Source organism: Harpia harpyja, chromosome 1 (assembly GCF_026419915.1).
Source record: "Harpia harpyja isolate bHarHar1 chromosome 1, bHarHar1 primary haplotype, whole genome shotgun sequence".
In the NCBI taxonomy this organism is placed as follows: Eukaryota; Metazoa; Chordata; class Aves; order Accipitriformes; family Accipitridae; genus Harpia; species Harpia harpyja.
The window spans coordinates 77707821-77730892 of record NC_068940.1 but is presented as its reverse complement, the minus strand read 5'-3'; the positions used below and the strand labels follow the sequence as shown (position 1 = coordinate 77730892).

The window sequence follows — 23072 nt, the reverse complement described above, 5'->3', positions numbered from 1 at the left end:
TAATACTAAGTGACTAAACTTACATTCTGACACACTATTTAATTTTAGTAGCACATTGACTCCACAATTCAGTTATTCACCTGTCTCTTATACATATATGGGAACAAATTCACAGTGTAATCAGACTTTGAAAGCTTATTCCTATTTTACCTCAATACTTTGAGCTTATCACATTCCAAATTGTGCTTTTTGAACTGGATTGTGTATTTCATTGTGATATAGTTTTTATATGACTTTTCCTTTTTTCTAATACACCAGTTTTCTGCCTGTGGTCTGTAGATACCTCCAGACAAGAGGCCTGCAAAAGGTTACTAAGGAATTGTTCATTGTCAGTAGGTTTACATTTGCTACACAAGGGTCCAGAGCTCTACTGAGAATTTTTCTTGGGCTCTTAACAGAAAAGACTAAAATCTCTCTAATCATTTGTATATCAAGAAAAAGACTACTTACTTACATTTACTAGTGTGTTTGTATCCTTTTTTTTTAATTATATGTAAGTCAGAGGGAGAGCAATTCATTTCACCAAATAAGGGTAAAAATATCTGAACTTTTTATTTAGTCAGCAGAGAGAAATAGGCATTGCAGGGTGCAATTTCGATCACAAAGATAACGTCTGAGAGGATAGATGAACTGGAGAAAATAGGTCTTGAAAACATGTTTTCTTTTACAGAGACTAAAAAATAAATTTTTCTTTTAGTTCATTGTAGTTTTGAAGATTGTCAAAAATTCTATAAATGTAAGTTGAACTACATTTCAGTGCAAACATTTTTAAAAGATTCATTTAGAAACTGTTTAGTTAGCAAATCAGTGAATCCAAGATTTCGTAAACCTTTTCGGTTGGCCTCCAACTTCAGGTTTTTATTTGGATAAACAATTTGCCCCCCACTAATGTGCTCTTGTTGCTTCTGTGAAACTCAGTTCAGAAAGTGAAGGCCAGTTGCAGAACAATTATAAAGATCATCATATTGGGATGCCATATGTTGTCATATGACATCAAGCTGTTGCACATCTGTACAATGCTTTTCCCTTCAAATCAGTTCTGAATCTGTTCTAGGGAGTGCATAACAATATTATAGTCTAAAATCTGGCATACTGTGTAGAAATCACAGCCAAATGTGCTGCCATTTAGCTTCCATGAAAGCCAAGAACCATGACCAGATTTTCATGTCTCATTCAACATTTGCCTTTGGTAGCACGATTCCTATTACTGGAAATACCTAGACTATGTACTGCTGCAGATAGTGATACAACTATTTTGTTTTATATGAGGAAAAACATTTGACACACTTGTAAGCATTAGATATGGTTTACAGAAACTTCATAATTTTGTAATCTCAATGGGGTTTATCTTTCATTGGTATAAATGATCACTTCATTGACCTTCTATTCCATCTTTATCCTCTGTAAGCCCACAGATAATTTTCCATTGATGAATATTTTTCTAGGCTGCTTTTTCTTCTTGGTTTGCTATCTATCTTTTGCCCTGGGTAAGTACAGACCACTGTATAAATAACACTACTGATAAGGTAGCATTCCAGTAACAGTTTTTGTCCTAGATTAAAACCCAAATGTTCTGGGTGGCAGCATAAATTTCTGATTATAGAAAACAGATGAGAGCCTACAGGAGTGCAGGGTAAACCCCTTTATTGTGTAAAATAAGATGCAAAGTTGTACTCGATATGCTAAGTCTTTACTTTTCATGGCATGTGAGGAATGTCTCCATGATTTGTCAAATACATATGGGGTGATTTGGAAAAAGGCCATCTGCCCTGTGGTATAACACAAATAAAGACGGCTGCTGCACTCAACAACACACATGACTAAAAGAATTTGACCCCCCTGAGATCCACTTGGAAATGTGATTGCAAGAAAATTGGATTGCTTTGCTGATATTCATCACTGCAGAGAAAATGTAGTGAAAGGACGATCGAAAGTGAGACCAAGATAAGATAACTGTAGAATGGAAAAGAAAGAAAACATGTTTTTATTTAGCTAGGTTCTCTCTGTGTGTTGCATTTTGTAAAAATGTTCACTGTACTTATTTATGTGGTGGTTCAGACCCATTACGTGTAACCATACATTGTGGATGTAGGGAGGCTACACCCCAAGGGGATGCTACCAGCTCTCTTCCACTGTGACTCTGTTCCACCCAATTCTTCCTTGAGGCCTCTGGTATCATTGCTGCTTTCTTCTGTAACTCACACAATGTGTTTATGCTGTTTCTCTCTCTTTCTATGAAGTGTATGAGAGGGCTGTGACCATATTCTCCCTCAAATTGGGAGAATTCTGCAATCCAAAGGGTGCAGAATTGTAAATTTGCTCACATCTTTAATGTACCGGGTGCTCTAAAAAGGCCTAAAAAGACTAATGGACTAGAAGACTGCACTGAGTCAGTCACTTGTGTGTATTGGGATGGTGTCTGAAGTCCATTGTTCTTCCTATACCACTCCATCTCTTCAGAGGTTATACCAGTTGAGAGGCACCTCATATAAAAATGGTAATCTTTCCATTTTTCTTAGGGTTCCTTCCACAGAGGAGGGAAAGGCAATTGGGCCCTTTGTCTATAACTGTACTAGTGAACGGAACATGCCAGGGTGCACACTCTGTCGCAGAAGGCAGATGGTATGGTACAGCCCACATCTACACTAGTAAACTTGTGAAAGTGTCCTGCCAACAGCAGGTTAGATAGCAAAGATAATGGAAAAGAATGTGTCCCACAGGTTTTTGTGCTTACTAATCTACATGTTTGGCTATCATACATGCCTTGCTCTCTTTCATCTTCTGGATGAATATCACTTCATTATGCCTTCAGGTATATAAGAAAAAGCCCTATGAGCTATGCCTTCAGATTTACAGTCTCTGTACAACAAATTGCCGTTATGTGTTGTTTACACCTGCTATCAATCGATTTCAGGATGTTGAGGCACCTGAAGCCCTGCTTCTTATAGCAGAAAGCTTCTGATACCTTCTCAGGACCATGCTGGGGATTTTTTCCTTCAAACTGCAGCTAGAAGAGCTGATAGTTTTCACACCATGTAGGTCAGATACCTAGTTCTGGTAGTGAACTTTCTAGAGAAAGGGGGTCTTGATGGCATGCAGACATTTCAGCTCAAGTCAATGGCAGGAAGCAGAGCATAGGTGTTGGTCCTGGAAAGGAGGCTGAGGCCAAGCTTCATGTTACAGGGGAGATTGTACTCTGGTATGCACAAGGCACTGAACCTTTGGATGGAGGTCACTTTCCGTTTCCACACAGCCCAGCACCTGCCATCCAGCACCAAAGTACCGTATTCTACAAGCCCATCATCACAGAAAAGACGGTTGCCATCTCTGTAGCCTTGCTATTATGGACTCTTACTGGCCAGTAGGGTTTTTTTAAGATTTAGGGTCGGCAAGTCTACAGCTGGTGGACTTATGTTGGAGGTCACTTACACCAATAAACAGACCATACAGTGAGGATTCTTATTCACCAACAGTCTTGATGATGCCTCATGGGCCAGGAACCACCACAATATAGATCCTGCTTCTCTCCTGTCATCCTCGCTTCCACAGCATTTGCAAAACAGTCCTGCTCTCTCAGAGCTCTCTGGGTTTTGCTTGTCTCTAAGTCCCCTGTCTGTACTACACACTGCCAATCTACTTCTAGCAGGTACCTTCAGTGCCTCTTCTTTCCTCCAGTCACTGCACTTTTTAAACTCTCACTGTGTGATTTTTAGCAGTTTTCCACAGCTCCTGTTCTGTCTCTCTATACATCTTTTATGCCTCTCAATGACATCTCCCCATTTTCTCCCTCCAGGATTTAGAGGGATACATTTTTACAAAATTCTTTCCTGTGTCACACAAACTCGCAAAATCCAAGCTGTCACCACCTATACTTCTTACAGGTGCCATCCTGACACAGACTCTTAAACAGCTCTTACCTTACCAGCCAATAGTCTTAGTGACTTCTTTTTAAAAAACTGCAACACATCTGAATTATGTGCAAGCTTTATTTATATGAACATTATATTTAAATATATGAAAAAAACTTTGAGAACGACTGGGTGTGTATCCTCCTGGCCCTTGTACCTGGCAAGAGCAGACCAGTGATCAATCGGATGTTTGCTCAGCAACAGGTAGTTTCTTCTGCCAGGCTAGATGCCAGAGGGCTGCTGAGATGCTCATGCAGAGGGGCTTATCTCAGCACCTCTGCACAGATCTTCAGATTCAAAAATGTTTCAGCTGGACAAGGAGAGGGGGAGGCCAAACCATAGCCTCAGTGTACCTTGAACGGGGTTGTGGAGTGTGAGAGGTATGGTGGAAACCCAATCCAATTATGCTGAATTAATGACTTGTCAGTCTTGTGCTCTGAGTAAGGCAGCTTTAACTTTTAAATTTACCCCTGTATATGGTAGTGGCTGTGTGGTAGTCTCCAACCACAAGCTCAGCATAGGTAGTGGAGATGATTCAGTCAGAGTCAGATCCTTCTCTCATCTTCCCCAGCTCATTTTGGGTGATAGTAAGCATACCTCTTTCCTGGGTGAGACACCTTGGTCCTCACTGTCTGAATGAGGTTGTCTTGAAAAATGAGAGGTCTCAGAAATGGGATATTTTTTAGTATCACAATGCCATGCCTTCTATGTTTCTGGGGAGCTGGCATGAGAGTGTGCAGGTGTGACCCTGGTGGCATAAAGCCCAGGGACTACGCCAGAGAAGTATGCCAAAATGGCATGGTTTCATCTCTGCTGCTTTTTGGAAACTAGTTTACCTGAGAAATGCCATCTGGGAATTGTTTGGGAAAGTGTAGTTGTGAATCATAAGCATGCCAAAGGCTATTCCAAAAATTTAATCATATGAGCAATGACCTTTCAGCATCTTGAGCACATGCCCTGGTCGTGTCCAATTTACCAGTACAGATCTAGCTTCTGCTTGACAAATGTTAGACTTGTCATTTTTTCTGAGGTTAGATTTCAGCAATGTTATGCAAGTGTTACCTGGGAGAAAGCTGCTACTCTTTTCCTGATTTCTCCTGGTAATGCTTCTAAAAATAGCATAGGAAAATGTTACATGAAGTAACTGGATTGCTCAAGGGGTTTGCTATAGGAAGTTACACGGATTCTTCACTGATGGCCTTAACACAGAGGGTAGCAATGAGACAGGTACAGAATTATTCTTTTGTTATTGTTTCAGTTGCTAAGGAAAAAGAAGTATGGGTGAGAATAGAAGATTGGAAAAGCAAGCATGGTCACTATCTGCTCTGCAATTTTCTTAGGGTTAAATGGGTACTGTCAGTCTAAACCAGTCTTAGACAGACACTGTATAGCAGCACTATTCCTAGTTAAGAAGAATGAAAAGAAGGTTCTTTCATTGTAGATAGGTTCATATCCACCCAGTCTGTCAGAGTGAGAACACAATAGCTTATTGCCAATAAACTTACTTCTTTATTTAATGATAGTAATTTTTCAGTTGTGCTTTGCTTGTAAATAGAAAGATATGATGCCTTTTCTGCCTCTTCCATTGTTAGTTCTTAGTGTCTGGACTGATATTGTCTCTGTTTCTTTATGAGGCTTGTGAAAATGAATGATGAGAGAGTCCTTCACTCCCTTCCCAAGGTCTTCCAGTTGGTCAGCCTCAAGTCTTAAATGTGTTTTGCATGTCCATCTGTTAGATCTCCGACAAAATCAATTAAAGCAATTGCAAAACGTTTTCCATTTTCATTTTAGAAATAAGGTTCACATCCCTTCAAGGCTTGGGGAAATATGACATGTATAAAAACATACCAAAGTGAAGATCAAAGCATACCAAAGGGTGAGCAAGTGGAGTGCCTAGAAGGCATAGTCTCAGACAAAAGGATACATTGCTGTGACCACAAACAGCTGAATCGTCTGAAAGTATGCTAAGCTCTGTGGTCTATTTAGTTTCCTATTAAGTGATCTCATGACAGGTCAAAACAAGACAAATTACTTCCGATAGACCTCTAGTCACAGTGCTGTAGCTAGTCTTGTGATAAGGTTAATGTGGCTACAAGTGCATGTTGCTACTCCAGATAATGTGATTCAATAAGTTATATATTAGAAAGTATAGGTTAGGTGTGCACATTCACTCTGGTCAGCCTCTGGATGAGTGCTTTGAGAGATTCCAATTTCACTCACTGACTGAATGCTGGGGAGGTCATTAAAAAATGTGAGCTGTGTGAAAGTAGCAGAGAGTATTTAATATAACCTTATTAATATCAAACCTTGAGAGACAGTGTTTATCACGTCCAAAATGCTTCCAGCCACAAAATGTGGAAGGGAGATGCAGGCCTTGGGAGTAAGTAGCTACCACCTGTCTCTATAGACAGGCTGCTGGCAAGGTCACCTTGGCCGATGAAATGGACTGTTCAGTCATCCTTGTGATAGTCAGGTAATATTGCTATGTATTAATAGGTCACATTTTTATCAAGTAGAGAGCCATTCAAATCTTGCTTTGGGTCTGAATTTCTGATATAAAAATAAACAGACAAGTAGTGGCAATTGGTTTATTTTGTAGTTAAGAAGTGTGTCAAATTTATGGAAAATTTGGTATTAGCTTATGAATTTTTTTTTTTAATGTGGTGCACTTGAATTTGACAGTCTGTTTCTCTGAAAGGACTGGTTTTATTTTGGGTTTAGGCTATCAGAAATTTGACACTGTGTGATACTGATTGCAAAATATTACAAGTTTATCAGTGGCTTAATTGAGACTGTAAACAATTATGATGGAAGATGGATGGAAGATTTTTAGTTCTTTATCCATTCAATCATTTGAATGTCTTTCTAGTATATGCCAAATGAATTACATGTTACTGACTTGATACAAAACTTATGTTAAGTTCTCTTGCAATATCTAGTTCAGACTAGAGACTTTGTGAACTTATGGCCTGAGCGTCAGCAGAAGGACAAAGGTCTTGAGTGAAGCCTGCTGAAAGTGACAAGCTCAGCCTTGGGCTGTGAAAATGAGAAACAGAGTGCATGGGTGACAGTGCTTCCACTCTACAAATGTGTGTGAGCTTTCAGGTATTTTTGGTCTGTGTTGTGCTTAGCCTTAGATTTTTTTGACAGAAAAAAATCAGAGAAAGTGACTGTATAGTTCAGCTGCTAGTATTTGGCCTACTGAAGGAAATGTCTCCTGACATTACTTACGGGAAAATTATAGTGGCTACAAACAGGGGTTACAGAGAGAACACCATTATGGATGAGTATAAAATATAAAGCACTCCCCTAGTATACAGGAAGCTGAGGTTTAAGTGTCTCATCTCTTTCAGTGATCTGGCAATTAAACTGATGTTTTAGAGTCACAGTCTCACTTGTTCTCTGGCTTTACCGAGGAATTTCTCCTTGACAAAAATGATATAAGCACTCCTCTGAAAACCAGTAGGATTTCCAAAACACTGTCACAAAGGGATGTTCTGTCAGCTTGCATACACAGCTGGTGCCCTCATTCACTTATTATGTGCCTTTCATAGTTAAAACCAGTAATAACAAGCTGTTAGAATTAGTGTCAATATCATACCATCAGAGATTTTTATCTAGCCACAGTGGTGACGAGCTATAATCCTTTAAGTAATGGTACCTGATACCAGGCATTTTCATTATCGCTGGCTACAGCTTTAGAGGGAGACTGTCATGACATGCTGTCACTGCTGTCATGCTGTTGACTGAAACACGTGTTGCAATATACCCAAGTTCTGGGATGCTTACTGATATAAGCACTATACCTCAGATTTACCCTGTTTTCCTCAACCCTGTGTGAGGCCCTGATCTGCTGCATGCCACAGCACATATTCTGAAGCAAAAGTTTGCTGAACCATTTTAAGTTCCTTAGCATAAAGAGCATACAGCTGTACATAGGCCTACATCTGTGCTATCCCATCAAAGCAAAGGCATTCTGGAATACCATGCTCTCTGTGTTATGCTTCATGACAAAATGGTTTCAAAAATATGTAGAGATCGTTTTCTTTCCTGATAGTGATATTATATGTATGCCAGAAAAAGATCAGAGACAGGATGGGTGACTATCCTTTAAATAGTGGTAAAAAGATTTTTCAATAATTCTTAAAATTGTTTCAAAAGCCATTTAGTAAATTCCTTTTTCTAAATGCATGACTGACCTTCCAAGTGCATATATGCAGAAAAGATGGTCTGGCCGATGTACACATATTACACTCTTGTACTTATAAATGGTACCTGGTAAAAGAGCAAATAATTACTGAACACTGGTATCTGGCACTATTTCTGTACTTCTAACAGAATAGACCCAGAGATCATTCCCTGGTATACATAGCATTTGGCCCTGTGTTTCTTCCAGGCCTCAGTAGCCCAAGACAAAATTTTGTGTGCGTTTGGGTGGAGGGGGTCATTTTAAAGTGTCAATAGCATGAAATAATGTGCAGACTGTGAAACTCAGAATATGTGTTGCATGCCGTGGGATGTAGCATGCAGGCATATGGGGATGTTTAAGGCATTAAATCCTACTGAAACACTGCTGGAGGATTACGCAGAGAGAAAGGAACCCAGATTTGGTTTTTCCTTTTCTATACCGACTACTGGGAACTGTCTTTAGCATATGCAGTCCCAGCTGTGCCTGGACATTGTCCAGGGGAAAAGCTTGTTGAGACAGGCCAGTGTGATGCAGGAAAGCAGGCTACTACGGGAGATCTTGGCATTGAGACAGCCCTGATGATCCAACTTGCCCCTCTGGCCTTTTGTTTTATGTAGTGTCATAGATGTATTGTGAGAGACCAGTTTTCTTCTATAGTGAAAATGTAATGATATATCTAGATATAGCCTGATATTTTAACTGTGGATATGATACTACATCTGCTCAGCTGGTATGATCTAGCATCGTAACATGCCACGCAGAAACATTCAAGGTAACCCTTTCTCTGGGTGTCATGTTAGCCTACGTGGAGTGATGCACTGACTGCATTGCTTATTTTTGTAGTAGTTGGGTATCTTTGCACAACACTGCACCGGGCCACATAAGCAATACAAAATGCCCAATGAAAAGGAAAAAATGTCTTTTCCCCTCCCTTGTGCTTTCCTTACGTAGGTTGCTCCAGTGTTCCTTTGCAAGGTCTAGTTTCTCCCCCAGTGGACTTCTCCTCAGACTCTGTGTCCATGCCATCCTGCTGGGGGCTGTTTCTACTTAGGCTAATCCAGCATAGAGACCATAAGTCCCACAGTTACAACTACGGTGTCTCTGACTGATAGATTAAACACTGACCTTTTAATGTGAGACTGGGCGAAAGATTCTTAACTGCAAAGAGTGCATTGTGACATTTTAAAAAGAAAATGTCAAATATGGAAGTAATGGAACATACACAATACTGTTACAGAAGATATAAGAAGATTTAAGGCCTCATATTAATTAATCAAGAATAAGTGGCACCTCAGTGGTACCTGTAAGGTACCTAGGCTACTTGAATTCTTACAGAGTAGAAGAACTGGAAAATTAATCTAGTACTAATCCAATGACAATACCAAAGCTTTTCTATTAGAAGCCAAGTGTAAAGCTATAGTTCTTGTACTGTACATTTTTCATAGAAAATTTTGTGTGTATGGAAGGTCTAAGAAGTTTTCAATTGTATTAAATAATTTATGAAAACAAGAATACAGCAATGCCCCATAGTGCTATAGTTTTCAAATACCATTGTATAATTTAACCTAGGTCACTGTGGTTATCCCTTAAAGAACATAAGGTGTATTAAGCAAAACTAATTACAAAATTATCAGCTAGATTTATAGGTTCTTTTTCTTTGCTCTTTTCACATACTCTTTGGTATTTCTGGGTTTTCTGGCATCATTTTAATATGATAGATATTCTTGAAAGAAAAATTCAGCAACATGCTGGTATTTGTTCAATAATTTGACAGACAAACACTTTGCCAGTATAGCATCATATTTATACAATAGGTGGTAAAAAGCTAGCAGTTAAATTATCTTATTAGTAGCATAAAGAAGTAGTATGTGTGGAGTTACTCTGTTTTCTGTTAAAGGGGCTACTCCTCTACAAATTTCAAAACAGCATGGGAATTGAATCACAGATGCAGATAAACCTGTGATTTTTCTACATTTAAGTTCAAAATGATAGCATTCTTCCTTTGGTGTCTTCCGTATTACACCTGTCAGCCAGCTGGACTCAGCAGTTTAGGATACTCTACTGTTTCTTAACCCTCTTATATATTTAGATGATTTGAAACTTTCCACAGTGTCAGTTTTTCCCATCTAAGTGAAATGAGATGGTGTCTCACCATTCTGAGTTAAGGAGATAATATTTAGATTCAAACTACTCTCCTTTTTTTTTCAACAAGTTTCTAATTCAAATATCACTAGTTACCAAATGTTGTATTTTTGAGGCTTACGCAAATACAGGACCAGTTCTCTAACTATTTTTGTATTTACATACAAGCATAAGTGCTGACTTACTATCAAGTCACACAGTTTTACTGAAGCTTAACAATCAAAACTGCTTTTAACCAACTAAGAATTATGGGAGCATATTATGTTAGGAAGATAGGAAAATCAATTACTGACCTACTTTTTGTGGGCAAATCTAAGAATAAATTAAAAATTTGAACAGTAGTATTACTTACCTTTACTATTGAAAACCTTTATTTTTAGTTGCTTATACATTTTTGAAAATCAAGATGCACATATAACTTTAACAGGTTAAAATTGGCATGAGTTCTCATTTGGAGTTTGAGTCTGGAGCTGTCAATAAAACTTTAAAACTTTGTATTTCTTGTTTTTCTGTTTTACCCTTTGTATTGATTAAAATAATGGATGAGGATCTTTTTAAACAAGAAAATCATCAGCAGCAGTGAACTTAAGAGCAACAAGTGGAAGAAACAAAGCAAGGTTTAATTTTTCAACTGATTGGGATAGATCTGGCTTATGCCCTACACAAGTAGTAACATAAAGCTTTCAGTCAATAGGTTTGGGATTGTGTTAAAATTGGAGATGATACCCATAAGTTGCTTCAGATAAGTAAAATCTAGACAATTCATTAATTAAATAAATTTAAGGATAGAAAGAGGTTGATCTGCAATGATGTCCAGTGAAGTGCATGGCAGGAAGAAGAAAAGCCCCTCTAGCAAACTTGAAAATATCTCATGAGGCCTGCTGTGTAAGTGGAAACAAGTTCAGACAAATTCCATGTAAGAGTCATAGTAAAGACTGGATCTGTAGCTTTTTTAATCTCCATGCAGCGGTGCTTTAGATAGTCATTGGATAAACAGAACCTGAGGTTAGAATTGCAGTGTTGCTATATTTCCAAAGTGGAAGTGTATGAATTTGAAAAGTGGTTACTCTTTTATTTATTATATGTGCTCTTTAGATTTCATGCAGGGATAATCTGCTCTTTGAAAACTCTAGAACTGAAAAGTACCCAACTCTTTCTCATCTGAGACTTAGCCTTGCTGGCTAAATGGAGACCATGTTGTGTGATTCACGATAATCTCTCTTATCAGATAAAGAAAGAAAATAATTTTTTAATCAAGGCATTGTGTTCCTTAAATAATATGTCTTTCCTGTGGTTAAGAAACATTTTGTGCATCTAAGATGACGAGCAGTAAAGGTGGGTGACTAATAAGCATTAACAGGGTAGCTAACTTCTCCATCACTTCCGTTCTTTTTCCCCCCATTCTCCTGCTTTATTTAGCCCCAGCCAGCATCATGTGTGCCTTTCTGAATCTTGTGAAGTTTCTGCATCCATACGGTTATTGAACTCAATGGCCTTTTGGACTGTTGACAAGATGTTCTTGGATGGACACCTGTGCAGGAAATGTTAGGAGTCTGAATTGAGTGCATTGGAGGCTTATGGGTGAAGAAATTACCTGGACAATGTGAGAACACATAGAGATATATTCATTCACTTAAAATTAACTTTAAGTGTAACTGAGTCATTGTTCTCAGGTAGATGACAGGGACAACACAAACTGCTTCAAAACAATCCAAAGAACAGAATGCTCTTGTCTGTTCTGTTCAGGTTCCAGACGGAAGTTATCTGACCCTTTATCCATTGTAAAACTCCATTTAAGACACACCTCCTGAAAGTTATTTTCTCTTTATAAGTTGGTCTAGGTAGAATATTGACAAATTTTATTATATTAGTTTTCCTTTAATAGGACTTTCTATGTTGTGGTGCCTTGTAAATCAATATATTAAATCTGGAGGAAATCAGGTTCCTTGGGCAGTATTAGAAGTCAGAGGCCTGTTTCTCAGAGTGAATAGTTCAAATAGCTTTCAAAATGCAGTTCACTAGCGTAAAAGAAAAATGGCTGTCAGGCTAAAACGCACATAAAACACAGGAATAGTGATTCCTCAGGCTTTAATTCTAGGTATGCCAGAAACTGGCAAAGCAGTTTATTTTTATGTCTTTTTTCCAAATAAAGTGTTTTATCAATAGAGTTTTGCTAAGACTGTAAGAATAAATCTTTCCTATGAGGAAACTTAAGTAATAGGATTAGAATTTGGACCACATAATCTTGTATGATTCTTTTTCTTTAGAAGCCTATTTGTGTTAACTAGTTCTAACTGAATGACTTTGAGGTGCTCAAAAGCCTGATTCAGGCCAACATGTTAAGTGGGATAGATTTCCCAAGTAACAAATTTAATGATCAGCTTTGAAAGATAGGCTAAGAGATAATCAATAACCCCCTAGGGATGTGTGTTCAAGCTTAATGTATTTGACCAAAGTAGATTGTCCTAGTATTTATAGTTGCTCTTCACTACATGGTTAAGAAAACATATGATGTTTAACTGAAGAAAACAAAGAACTTATGGACTTTTATATATCAAGCTATTCATGATAGCAGTTTTAGGCCTCTCAAACTAATGTATCTTTTTAACATTTTTATTGGGTATTCCACTGTGTGGTTTTAAAGCGGAGAGAGAGTAACTTAATCTTACTGGGGTTGGATTGGTATGCCTTGACATGCGGCCAGGCTGGTGTACTCAGAAAAAAGTCTTGTCAGTTGTTTCTCTTGGTGGTGGTGGTAGGCCCTGCTTAGTGATTCTGTGTACTCTTTCCACCACACACTCTCTCAAAAAAATGCATAAGATCTTTTACGAGGTTTCATAGGTTTCATTACTTTTTTCTTTGAGAGGCACTTTCCTGACAGACATTGAACTCTGAAGGGTGTCTGGGCACCCTTCCCTGTACAGAATACCACAGACTCACTCAGCAGTCCTAACAAGGTCCTTCATTGTTTTATTTCCCTTCCTAAAGAAGATTTTAGTCTTGATTGCCATCCATCCACTGAAGTAAGTAATATCTTTGCATGTGCTATCTGAAAACTGGATCCTGTGAATGTACCAGTAAGAAGGCACTAAGCATTCTATCTGTCGGGTATGATACATATTATTGCTGAAAATTAAGTACAGAATACATGGTAATATTCTACAGAGAGTACAAGGAAGCAACATGATTCAGAAAGTCATTTGTGTCCCAGTGATTGCATTTACACTTCTGCAACTGTACCCCTGTGAAACCCCATAGGTAAAATTCTGTAATTTTCAATGGTGCCTTATCTTTGGATCACTCCTGGGGCATTGTAAGAGTGGCTTTATTGGCACAGCATGTGGGAAACTCCAGAGCTGGCCAAGTCTTAGAGATCCCAGGACATACTGATAGGCAGTCTAGTTGAAATTGCACTCTGGAGCACCCCAGTTTGGACCAACTTTAATTGCCAACATATACACACCATGATATTACTGCAAAGGCATGTTCTAACCCCCATAACCTCATATTATCTCACCTTGACTTCAGGAGCAATATGCCTTTTGTAGAACAAGATTGGTACTGATTAATTTGCATTCACTGGGTTTCCCCATCAATGCCAGAATGCCAGGTAGGACAGATGGCTTGTGAGCCGTAGAGGAATCCTGTAGGATGGTCTCACTGGGACTGAGAAGTATGTCAGCAGACACCACTGGACTTACTGTTTGCTTGGCCCATGTTTGACAACAGAGAACTGCTGTTTAAGCACATGCCTTAGAATGATAGTGTGATTTTACCTGCACCCTCTGCTCCCCTTTTATAGCCTTGGGCCTGAGATCCACCATTGCCAGATCTGATGTTGGGAAAGAAAAAGAGAAAAAACCTAACTCGTATTGAAAAAAAGTATCTGTTCCAGCCTCATTGGTGCAATAGGACAGGTTCCATTTCCTACTAAATATTTTCAAAACCACCATTTTAGCATAAGAGTACAGAAATTGTAAGAGAAGGAAACTCTGTGACGATGTGTAAGTTTGCAAACATCTTGTCTAGTTCAATGATTTGGCCAAAGCACTCATGAGGAGTATTTTGTATTGACCCAAATAAGGGTTTTAATGTTTGCTAGGCATTACACAGATGAGGTTTGATGCCATATGGCTTACCTCCTGTGTCCTTGGTACAGGTTATGTCTAGTCTTCTTAGTGAGGTCTATGGATTCCTACAGAGAGTGGGCAATTGAGATCTCTCTTATGTCAAAAACCAAAGTATTGATGGAGGAAAGTCTAGGTTGTGCCAGCATTGGAGTAAAAAAGAGGGAGCATATTGTTTTCTGCATGCAGACTAAATCTGCAAGTGCTCCCCATGCCAACACGTGTCATCTGCGAACTCCAGGGACAAGGAGGTTCTGTAAGGAGACAGGTAAACAAAGGGTACAAGTTTGGTTTTGCCCAAGTTTCTTCTTTTTTTTTATCCCACCATCTTGTGCTATGAGGAAAGAAGTAGTCTGAAACAAAGTCCCTTTATGGTTATTCCCTGGACACATAATGCAGGCAAACCATAGGAGCTACAGTGATAATTAGATGGACCTTGTCAAAGGCATTGAAAGTGTTTGTGGATAACTGGTGTGTCCAAAAATCCTCTGTGCAGACTGCAGCTGGCCATAGCTAAAGCTCTCTGGATGAGCATGTATCAAATGCCTCTCAAGGAGATGTAGGTGTGGACACAAATATGTAAAGACAGGACATTGGGACTTTGAACAGCTACTAGAATCTGAGGGTTGCATAAAGAGTCATTAGAAGAATTAGATCAAATATTCAAGACTTTTAAATGAAATAAAAAGCATGGCAGTTACATTTTCAAGACATATCATCTTTTACCATTCATTCCTTGTACTTCAGACTCTTACTGTTTTCCTGTTAAAAACAATCTACTGTAGTATTCCTCAGTAACAGATCCCAATAGTGCTATTGTAAGATGTCTCTCAAAAAAAAGGAAAGAAAACCCCTTCTAAAATAGTTTCATGCTTTTCTTTACATGTAATTTTTGTGTTATGGTCTTCATTACTATTTATTGCTTTACTATACAATTACATTGACTTACTGTTCTGACACTGATTAATTGGTTCCCTTTTTTCAGATTTAGACTAGCCTGCTCTTCAAAAGGTGCAGAAATTCAAAGAATTCTTACAGTTAAAGGAATCTTTTAATGTTTCGGCAGTCATGGTTTCATTGGCATTTCTGACTAACATTTCTCAACTCCCTTCATCCTGCTTTGTTTAAACCAAAGGAGATCTTGAGCGGCAATATCCTGCTGCTGCTTTGTTTAAACTTGTTCCATGTTCCCCTCTGAATGTTGGTCTGTTTCGTCTTGACCTAAACCAAAACACTGACTTCTGGTGAATGCTTCCTATTCTCTGCCCCCCTCCTAAAAGTCTTCCATTGGCTGTCACAGAGTCTGGAGGCAAAAAATCTAATAGCTTGGATTAAAACTTTGCACTGGACATTTTTTCATTTGTTCTTACCATAAGCAAATGCAAGATGCAACAGAAAACCTGTAGAATCTGTACTTCCAACTGTTATTACATTACCACAGAGAAGATCTGCTTATTTTCTCTCCCGCTACCACTTTGGATTATCTAAAAGACAAAGCTGGTGTGGCATTGAGTGAGAGTTCACACAGAGCACATTGCAAATGTGTTTAGTATGATGGACATCTTCCTTCAAAGTCAGCTATTCAGCTAAGACTTGGTTTTTGTCATATTTGATTCCTGCACACCATCAGAGAAATGTATTCCATCTGAGAGGAAGCCAGAAGAGCTATGGGCAGACAAAAAGAAAAATTTAATCCTTGTGAAGTCCCTTGTTCATTTTCCCCTATTACTTCACAATAGGTATTGGTATGGGCTCAGTATCCTGTACTAGTACAGGTTTAAACTAGCAGTAGAATAGAGAATGTAGAAAGTACAGACAGTTTTCAGTGGGTATATAGTCCAGGCGTGGAACCTTGGTAAGCTTTTTTTTTTATAGTTAACTGACTAAAAACAATAGATCTGAATCTGGCTTCATTGATAGTGGTATAATACTTATTTGCACAAAAATTACTAGATTCAAACCTGGGAGCTTGTTGTTGAGTTTTGCTCATTTGTTCCTTTTAAATGGAATTTGATTTTCACTGAGAACCACCAACGGCAGGAGGGAAATGACCAAAAGCTGTTGGAAATGTCCAGGTTCTTTCATTTTAAAAAAATGTTTGGTGTTTTTTTTTTTTTTAACTGAAACTTAGAAACATGTTTTATATTATTTTTGTTTCAGCTTAAAAAGTTATGGGGAGAAAGGGAAAATGAGGAAAGAGAGAGGAAAAGCAAGCAAGCTAAAAATTATTGGGTTTTATCAAATTTTCGTACAAAAAAAAAACTTAACAGAATTCTTTCAGAACTATGTTTTCTAAAATTTACCATGTAAAATGGTTTGCCTTTTAACCATCTCTGTTTTTTAATATCTGTATATTTCAAAAGTTATCCAGCCATTGTCCAATAGCCACTGATATTTCTAGCTTGCAGAGTACAACTTTATAATAATTGAAGAACTTCACTGCAGTGGAACTGCACAGACACTGACACAACAGTCATAGAACAGATTAGAGTTGATAATTTTATTCACCTTAAATCAATATTCTTTTATATGACTCAACATAATTAACTATGTTTTCTGTTTCTTGGATTTCTGCTCCACCCCTCTTCCATTATTCCATAAATTTAAACCTAATATTTCAATAGTAGGTTTACAATTCAATAGAATTCAATACAATAGTATTTCCATACTATTTAACATTGTTGCTGTTTTTAAAAAGAGTTGGTAAAGCTAGTTACAAGAGATAAAATTTTCATTAGCAAATTGCTGCATAGTTTTCATTCATTCATTTTAGTCAAGTCTTTTAATAAAGATCCTTCCTAATTCACACACAGTCTTCAAGTATTAAAAGAGGTGACCCTCATTTTTATGTACTAGATATTGCCTATTAAGCGTGAAAATAATGATATGTATTAAATTAAGTTTAGGATTAAGTTAGTAAGATCTCACTGGGATATTTGAGAGGGAAGAATACCCATGCAGACCTCAGAACTATTTATCTGCTTTCCTAAAAGTGAAGACATCATCTGGAAATACTTCACATTTTATGCTAATGACAGTGAACCTCATATGTCAAATTAGACTTAAACGTGACACTATGAACTTGTCTTTACCTTTGCAGATTTATCAGTTTCAATTGCACTCAGAAGTATTTTTCAGAGATAAATTGCAGTTTTAACAAATGCTTTGCTTACTAAATATAAGCTGCCATTCTAGTGATGAATTAATTTAGGGATATGCATGCAATTAAGTATGAAAATAGTGTAGTCTTCCTTGGAATTTACTGGCTAACGTGTAAACTTCTATTAATCAAGTTAAACTATGAAGGACACTTTTATAAAAGTATTTAACAGATTTTTTTCTTTGAGCATACAGACAGGAACAATTTCCCTTGCATAATGCTATAATTCCTGTGTTCTCGTTTAAGAAATGTAGCTGACTCGGGAAAGATGAAAGCTAAACTGTCTGTATTTCAGACATCCTTAATTTTTTCAGGCCAGATGATGCTCTTGGGAATTAAATATTTTGGAATTGTACCTTTTTTTAGAGAATTATTTGCTTTTATTAGATTGCATTATTGCTGTTATCATTCTTCTTATCAACATTATTAATGATAATAATAAGGTTCTGGAAATACCTATCAGTCAAAAAAAGGTCTCTGACTGTGCACTGTGCTAACACAAAGACAGTCCATGTTGTGAAGACCATATACCTGGTTTAACAACAGAAGGAATGTAATACGTTTCATGATATGATAATGGCAAATGTCCAATAGGTTCACAGCCTACGCCAATATTCCCTTACTCACTGAAACTCCTTCTGTACAGGAATTGTGCATAACTGGAAAAAATGAAGTAGAGAAAAGGGAAGGAGAGTCAAGTGAGGAAAGAAAAGAAGTAGATGAGGTGTGAAGATAAAGTGAAAGACTGTGAGACTTGGGAAAAGAGAGTGTAGGAGAGGGACAGAGACAAAGAGTTGAAGCAAAAAGCCCAACGGTGCCAGGGTGGGAAAGTCCAGTCAGATTCCAGGAAGGATCTGGGAATGTGCTGTGGTCCTTCTGCATCTGCCTCTGCTCTGCTCCCCGCAGAGTCCTCCGTTTATTCCAGGACGTAGGTATTGATGGCCAATCTTAATTTTACGTGATATCTGCTGTGACTAGTAAGGACAAACCTACAGATTCCCAGTTATGGAACATGCCTATATTTCACTTGCTAGTAAGCTAGAAGCTTTATTTAGAAATTTATTTTTTTTAAAGAAAGATTTGTTAGTTCAGCCATTTTCTTTCATTGTATCCGAGGGGCATACAGTGAGTGGTTCCTGTGTTGAAACATGGTACAGATCACAAAATCAGAGAACATCAATATAATATAAACTGAAATACTAAAGCAGAGATAGTGCCCAAGGGAAGCAATCATTCTTGAAAAATTGCATTATGTTGTTAAAAAACTATATGCCAAGTTTTTTTTCTTTGACTTCTTGATGCAACTTTTCTGAAGTAGATGTTGTTCCTTAGAGAAGAGATTCTAATCTGGTCATGCACATCTGCTTGTGTTAAGGTTATCTAAGTAAAAGGGGAGAAGACATCTTATTCTATAGGTGAACTGACTTCATGTATTTAATATAATGTAAAGATATCAGCAAAGGGTCAATGCTGTTTGAACAAAAAAGAAATATCTTGCCTTTCAACTGAAGTAAACTCTTTATGGAAACAAGATGGTCCTAGAAATGTCGGTGCTTAAAAGAAAATGGAAAATAAAAATTTGCTGTGTTCATACAACAACATGTTGACACAGAAAAAAAGCACACACTCCTGTGAAAGGATATTTTATTAATAATAATATTAGATGATATAGTTAAGTATGAATTGCTATTCTTCATGTGAACCTCTGAAATTCAGGACTGCAGTGTTTGTGGTCCTTCATTTGAATGAAAGTCTCTTTCATTTATTATTCAACAGATGCCCCGCCACACAACCCAGATCTGGACTAAAATGGTGAACTTCTTGCTGATGGTGATATTGAATTGTGTAGGATTATAGAGAAAATGTCACAGGTTCCTCTCCCATCCCTTTATTTATTATGACTCCCTATAAAGTCTTACAGGAACCTTGACAGTCCATGAGATGTCCTTATTCTGCTAGTGCTGTTTGAAAAGTAATTAAGAAGCAATAGGGATCACTACAGCATTTTCCTGTACAATAGCTACAGAAGCATGCAGAGGAACTGCTACCTGACTGAAGTGCACATGGTGGGGAAGTGCACATGGCCGTTGTTTGCATCCAGAGGGCTTCTTACATGCTGGGACATGTTGAAAATGAAGAAAAAGTCAGAAGTCAAGTACTCTCAGAGATGGTTTTTCAGCCTCCCAACCATATTTGTATCATAACTGACTGAATATCTGTGTGTTTGCCTAACACAGGCCATTCTTAGTAAAGCAATATCTCATGTCCAGTTACGGGAATACTGTATGTTGTTTTACGACTTATGATGTGTCACATAAATGGGTTTATCAGGATTATGCACCAAATTCTGAAATTAAATAATAACAATAATAACATAATAGCATTGTTAGAATTGCACTGAGTCAGTGAACTTCTGGAACACTAAATTTTCATTTTTGTCATTTAAAAAAGGCTATCTCTTCTGGTTTTACCCCCTATCTTTTTAAATTTCTTTTCATTTTGTACAAATGAATTATCTGGATCTAATGTGTCATTATACAAGGAACATTAAATAACATATCCTTAGCTCATTTTTAAATAACAAAGAAGTAATTTTGTACGATCTTTTCCCAGTGACCCTGTTATGAACATATCACAGAATAAAAGAAAGTCAGTAAATTAGTGGATACTCTTTGGAAATAGTTAAATGAGTATGAGATAGTCATTTGAATTTCCTGTTCTGTGTTCTAGAACTAGCTTTCCTGTTTGTAAGAGGTTAATGTGTACACTACTAGGGTTTTTTAGACACTTCACACAAGCTAGTGTTTGACTAGTCTTCCATGCATGTACTTTCTGATTATTTTCAGAGTATACCAGTTTTGTAAAACCACAGTATTTTGGGTCACAATCAAAAGTAATATAACTGTGATGAGTTATTTACATTAAAGTAACTTCAGATGCAGAAATTTAAAATCCATAGTTTCCCCCATTGGTCAATAGAAAGAAAAGGATTTCTTCAACGAGCAGTTGAGCATAGATTTAAACTGTCCTCTGATGAAGTTTCTATCTTTCCACTGTCAATAGTGGAGCCTCGGGAAGCTAGCCTAATGCTAGCTTTCGTGACTGCTTCTCAAGGCATCAAATTCATCCCTTTGCAAAGTAAGGACAGTTTTTATTGAAGCTTGTGAGAATTCCTCACAGTTATAGTAGGAGAGAGTTTGACCAAGCATCTGAGAAATAGAAGGCATTAGAGCTTGCAAATGGAGCTCTGCTGACTGGCATGCTTATTTAAGACAGCAATGGCATGAGGAGCTATATAGGCTCCCCTACATTTCCCAGATAACATGTCTGAAATCTCGTCTCTAAGAACCATCTCTAAACTTACAATGTGATTCTTTATACTGACTGATCTTGAACTTCCTTTATAAGCACCTCAGGCACTGCTTGGCAATGGCTGTGGGTCTAGGTTTAAAGTGGAAACACTAAAACCACTGTATTTTTCAGAGTAAAGGGAAATATGACCAGTTTTGACAGTCTAAGAAGGATGTTATGGGAATCGTATAGAGACTAGTGTGCTCTGGGACGTGCATTGGTTACAATTGAGCCATCTTTGAATAATGTGGATGCTCTACTTGTGCAACATTTCTCTGCAGACAGAGAGCTCGGGTTGTAGTTGATGTACCAGCACAATATCCTGCCCTCTTGATTCTCAACTACTAAAGTTCTGGTACTAAGTAGTGGGTGCTTCTTCACAGGTATGTCTATGCTGTGGAAAGAAACAGATGCAGGCTTGATATGTCTTTACTAATCCTGAAATCCAGAGATGTTGGGCAGCCATTCTGAAGACACCCAAGATGGCCTGTCTTATTTGGGGGGATGGGAATTAAGGCTTAGTAGCTTGAGTACCAGGCTAATGAGTTTGACTTCAAGAGCTGTGGATTTAGTGGCTCCAATTTGTACTGTCTCAGGATCTGCTTGCTGTATTGTTTCATTCTATAGATGGTCCATCGTGGCTTTCACAAATGTTTTTCTGGTCTATATAACACTGGTTAACAATGTCAGGAAACAGATAATGCTACATTGATTTTAGAATATTTTGCAGCTGACCATGGATTCAAAGAAAAAATCTGGGCTGGGGCAAACACTTTGGTCCAAACACTTATGCAAAGCGGGGCCATGATGAAACTATGGAAAGTGCCACAGTTGCATACACATTAAATCTTCATGGAATTTCATCCCTGTAAATCAGTCTGCCCCAAATATCAGCTTCAGGACTGGGATCTAGGTTATTCTGATACTTTGGGATTTAGATGCATTGGAGATAAGGTGAACCCCAAAACTGGGAAATGTGATTTTAAAATTGCAACAATTACCAAATGGATTTTAGAGTATACATACTGTTTGAAACTTCTGTTGCATTTAAGAAATATGAACTTTTTTCCAAATATCTTATATTTATTTCAATAAACAGTCATTAGTAAGCATATCTTGTGAAAGAGTATTTACTCAAGCTATCTTACAAATCCCATCCTCAATCATTTTATTTGATGTAGATCATAATCTAGATTTCTTATCTGCAGAATTCCTATGTATCTTTTGAAGTAGTCTCCTTTTTTACATTCTAGGAATACTTTGTGTGATGTTTGCTGTAGATGAGAGCCATGTTAGAAAGATTTATGTGAGTGTAAACCCCTCAAAAGTTACATATGCTCCATACTATCTCTTTTACTTGACAGACTCTGGATGCCTGGTTCACGGGAAGACAAAATGCCACAATTTTACCTGTATGATTTCTGATGAGCAGTGTTGATGAAGCCCCAGAATCCTGAAGCTGCAAATGGCACAGAAAATCAGATATTCAGGTAATATTAAAGTCTCTGCATAACGTTATCGCATTCATGCGTTTCCTTTTCAGTCACGTTTTTTGAGCAGGGAACATATATTGCCAACAATGCATGCTATCAAATTGGGTTTTTTTAAGCATACAGGTCCTGATACTGCAAAGATCTCTATACAAGTAGATGACTGCGCAGAGTGCCAGTGACTCATCTAAGGCTGCCTATGCAGGGGATCTATCTGTGTGGGCTTATTGCAAGGATAGGGCCATATGCTGATGTAAAACCATTAATGGAAATCCTATTCATGTTCATGTCAGACTGAGGGCAATAAGCCATATGATCCTCAAATGTAAAACTTTGATGTTAGGTCAAAATAGCTTCAGTCTATTCTTTGTCACTGACTTGTACATTTTCTTTATTAAAGGAGAGTACAAGTGGCATCTTACCATAGTACCTGCAGCCGGTAGTTTCAAAAAATTGTGTTTCTTGCACTACTACTACTACTACTACTTTTTCATTTGAAGTATGAAATTTTGACTTTTCTGTCTCTGCCAGGAAATTTATTCCTCGGGAAATACTTGTCAAGTGTAAATGTTCTACCAGACCTATCATCTTTCTTAAAAGTACGCTGTGCACTTATGGATAGTGCATCAAATTGCTGGGACAATGCTGTTATTTAATTATTAGAGTGATTAAAAACTAACTGACATTTTTGATTGATTTTCTGCT

The 23072-nt window shown here is 37.7% G+C and overlaps 1 long non-coding RNA gene across 1 annotated transcript in view; it reads left to right on the top strand.

Annotated features, from left to right (window-relative positions):
• The window catches only part of LOC128147923 (uncharacterized), a 124457-nt gene extending 102142 nt beyond the window's left edge, over positions 1 to 22315 (top strand). Inside the window, exon 3 of the long non-coding RNA XR_008237135.1 lies at positions 22242 to 22315. This is a non-coding gene — a long non-coding RNA (uncharacterized LOC128147923). The remainder of the gene's footprint in view (positions 1 to 22241) is intronic.
• The last annotated feature ends 757 nt before the right edge of the window (positions 22316 to 23072 follow it).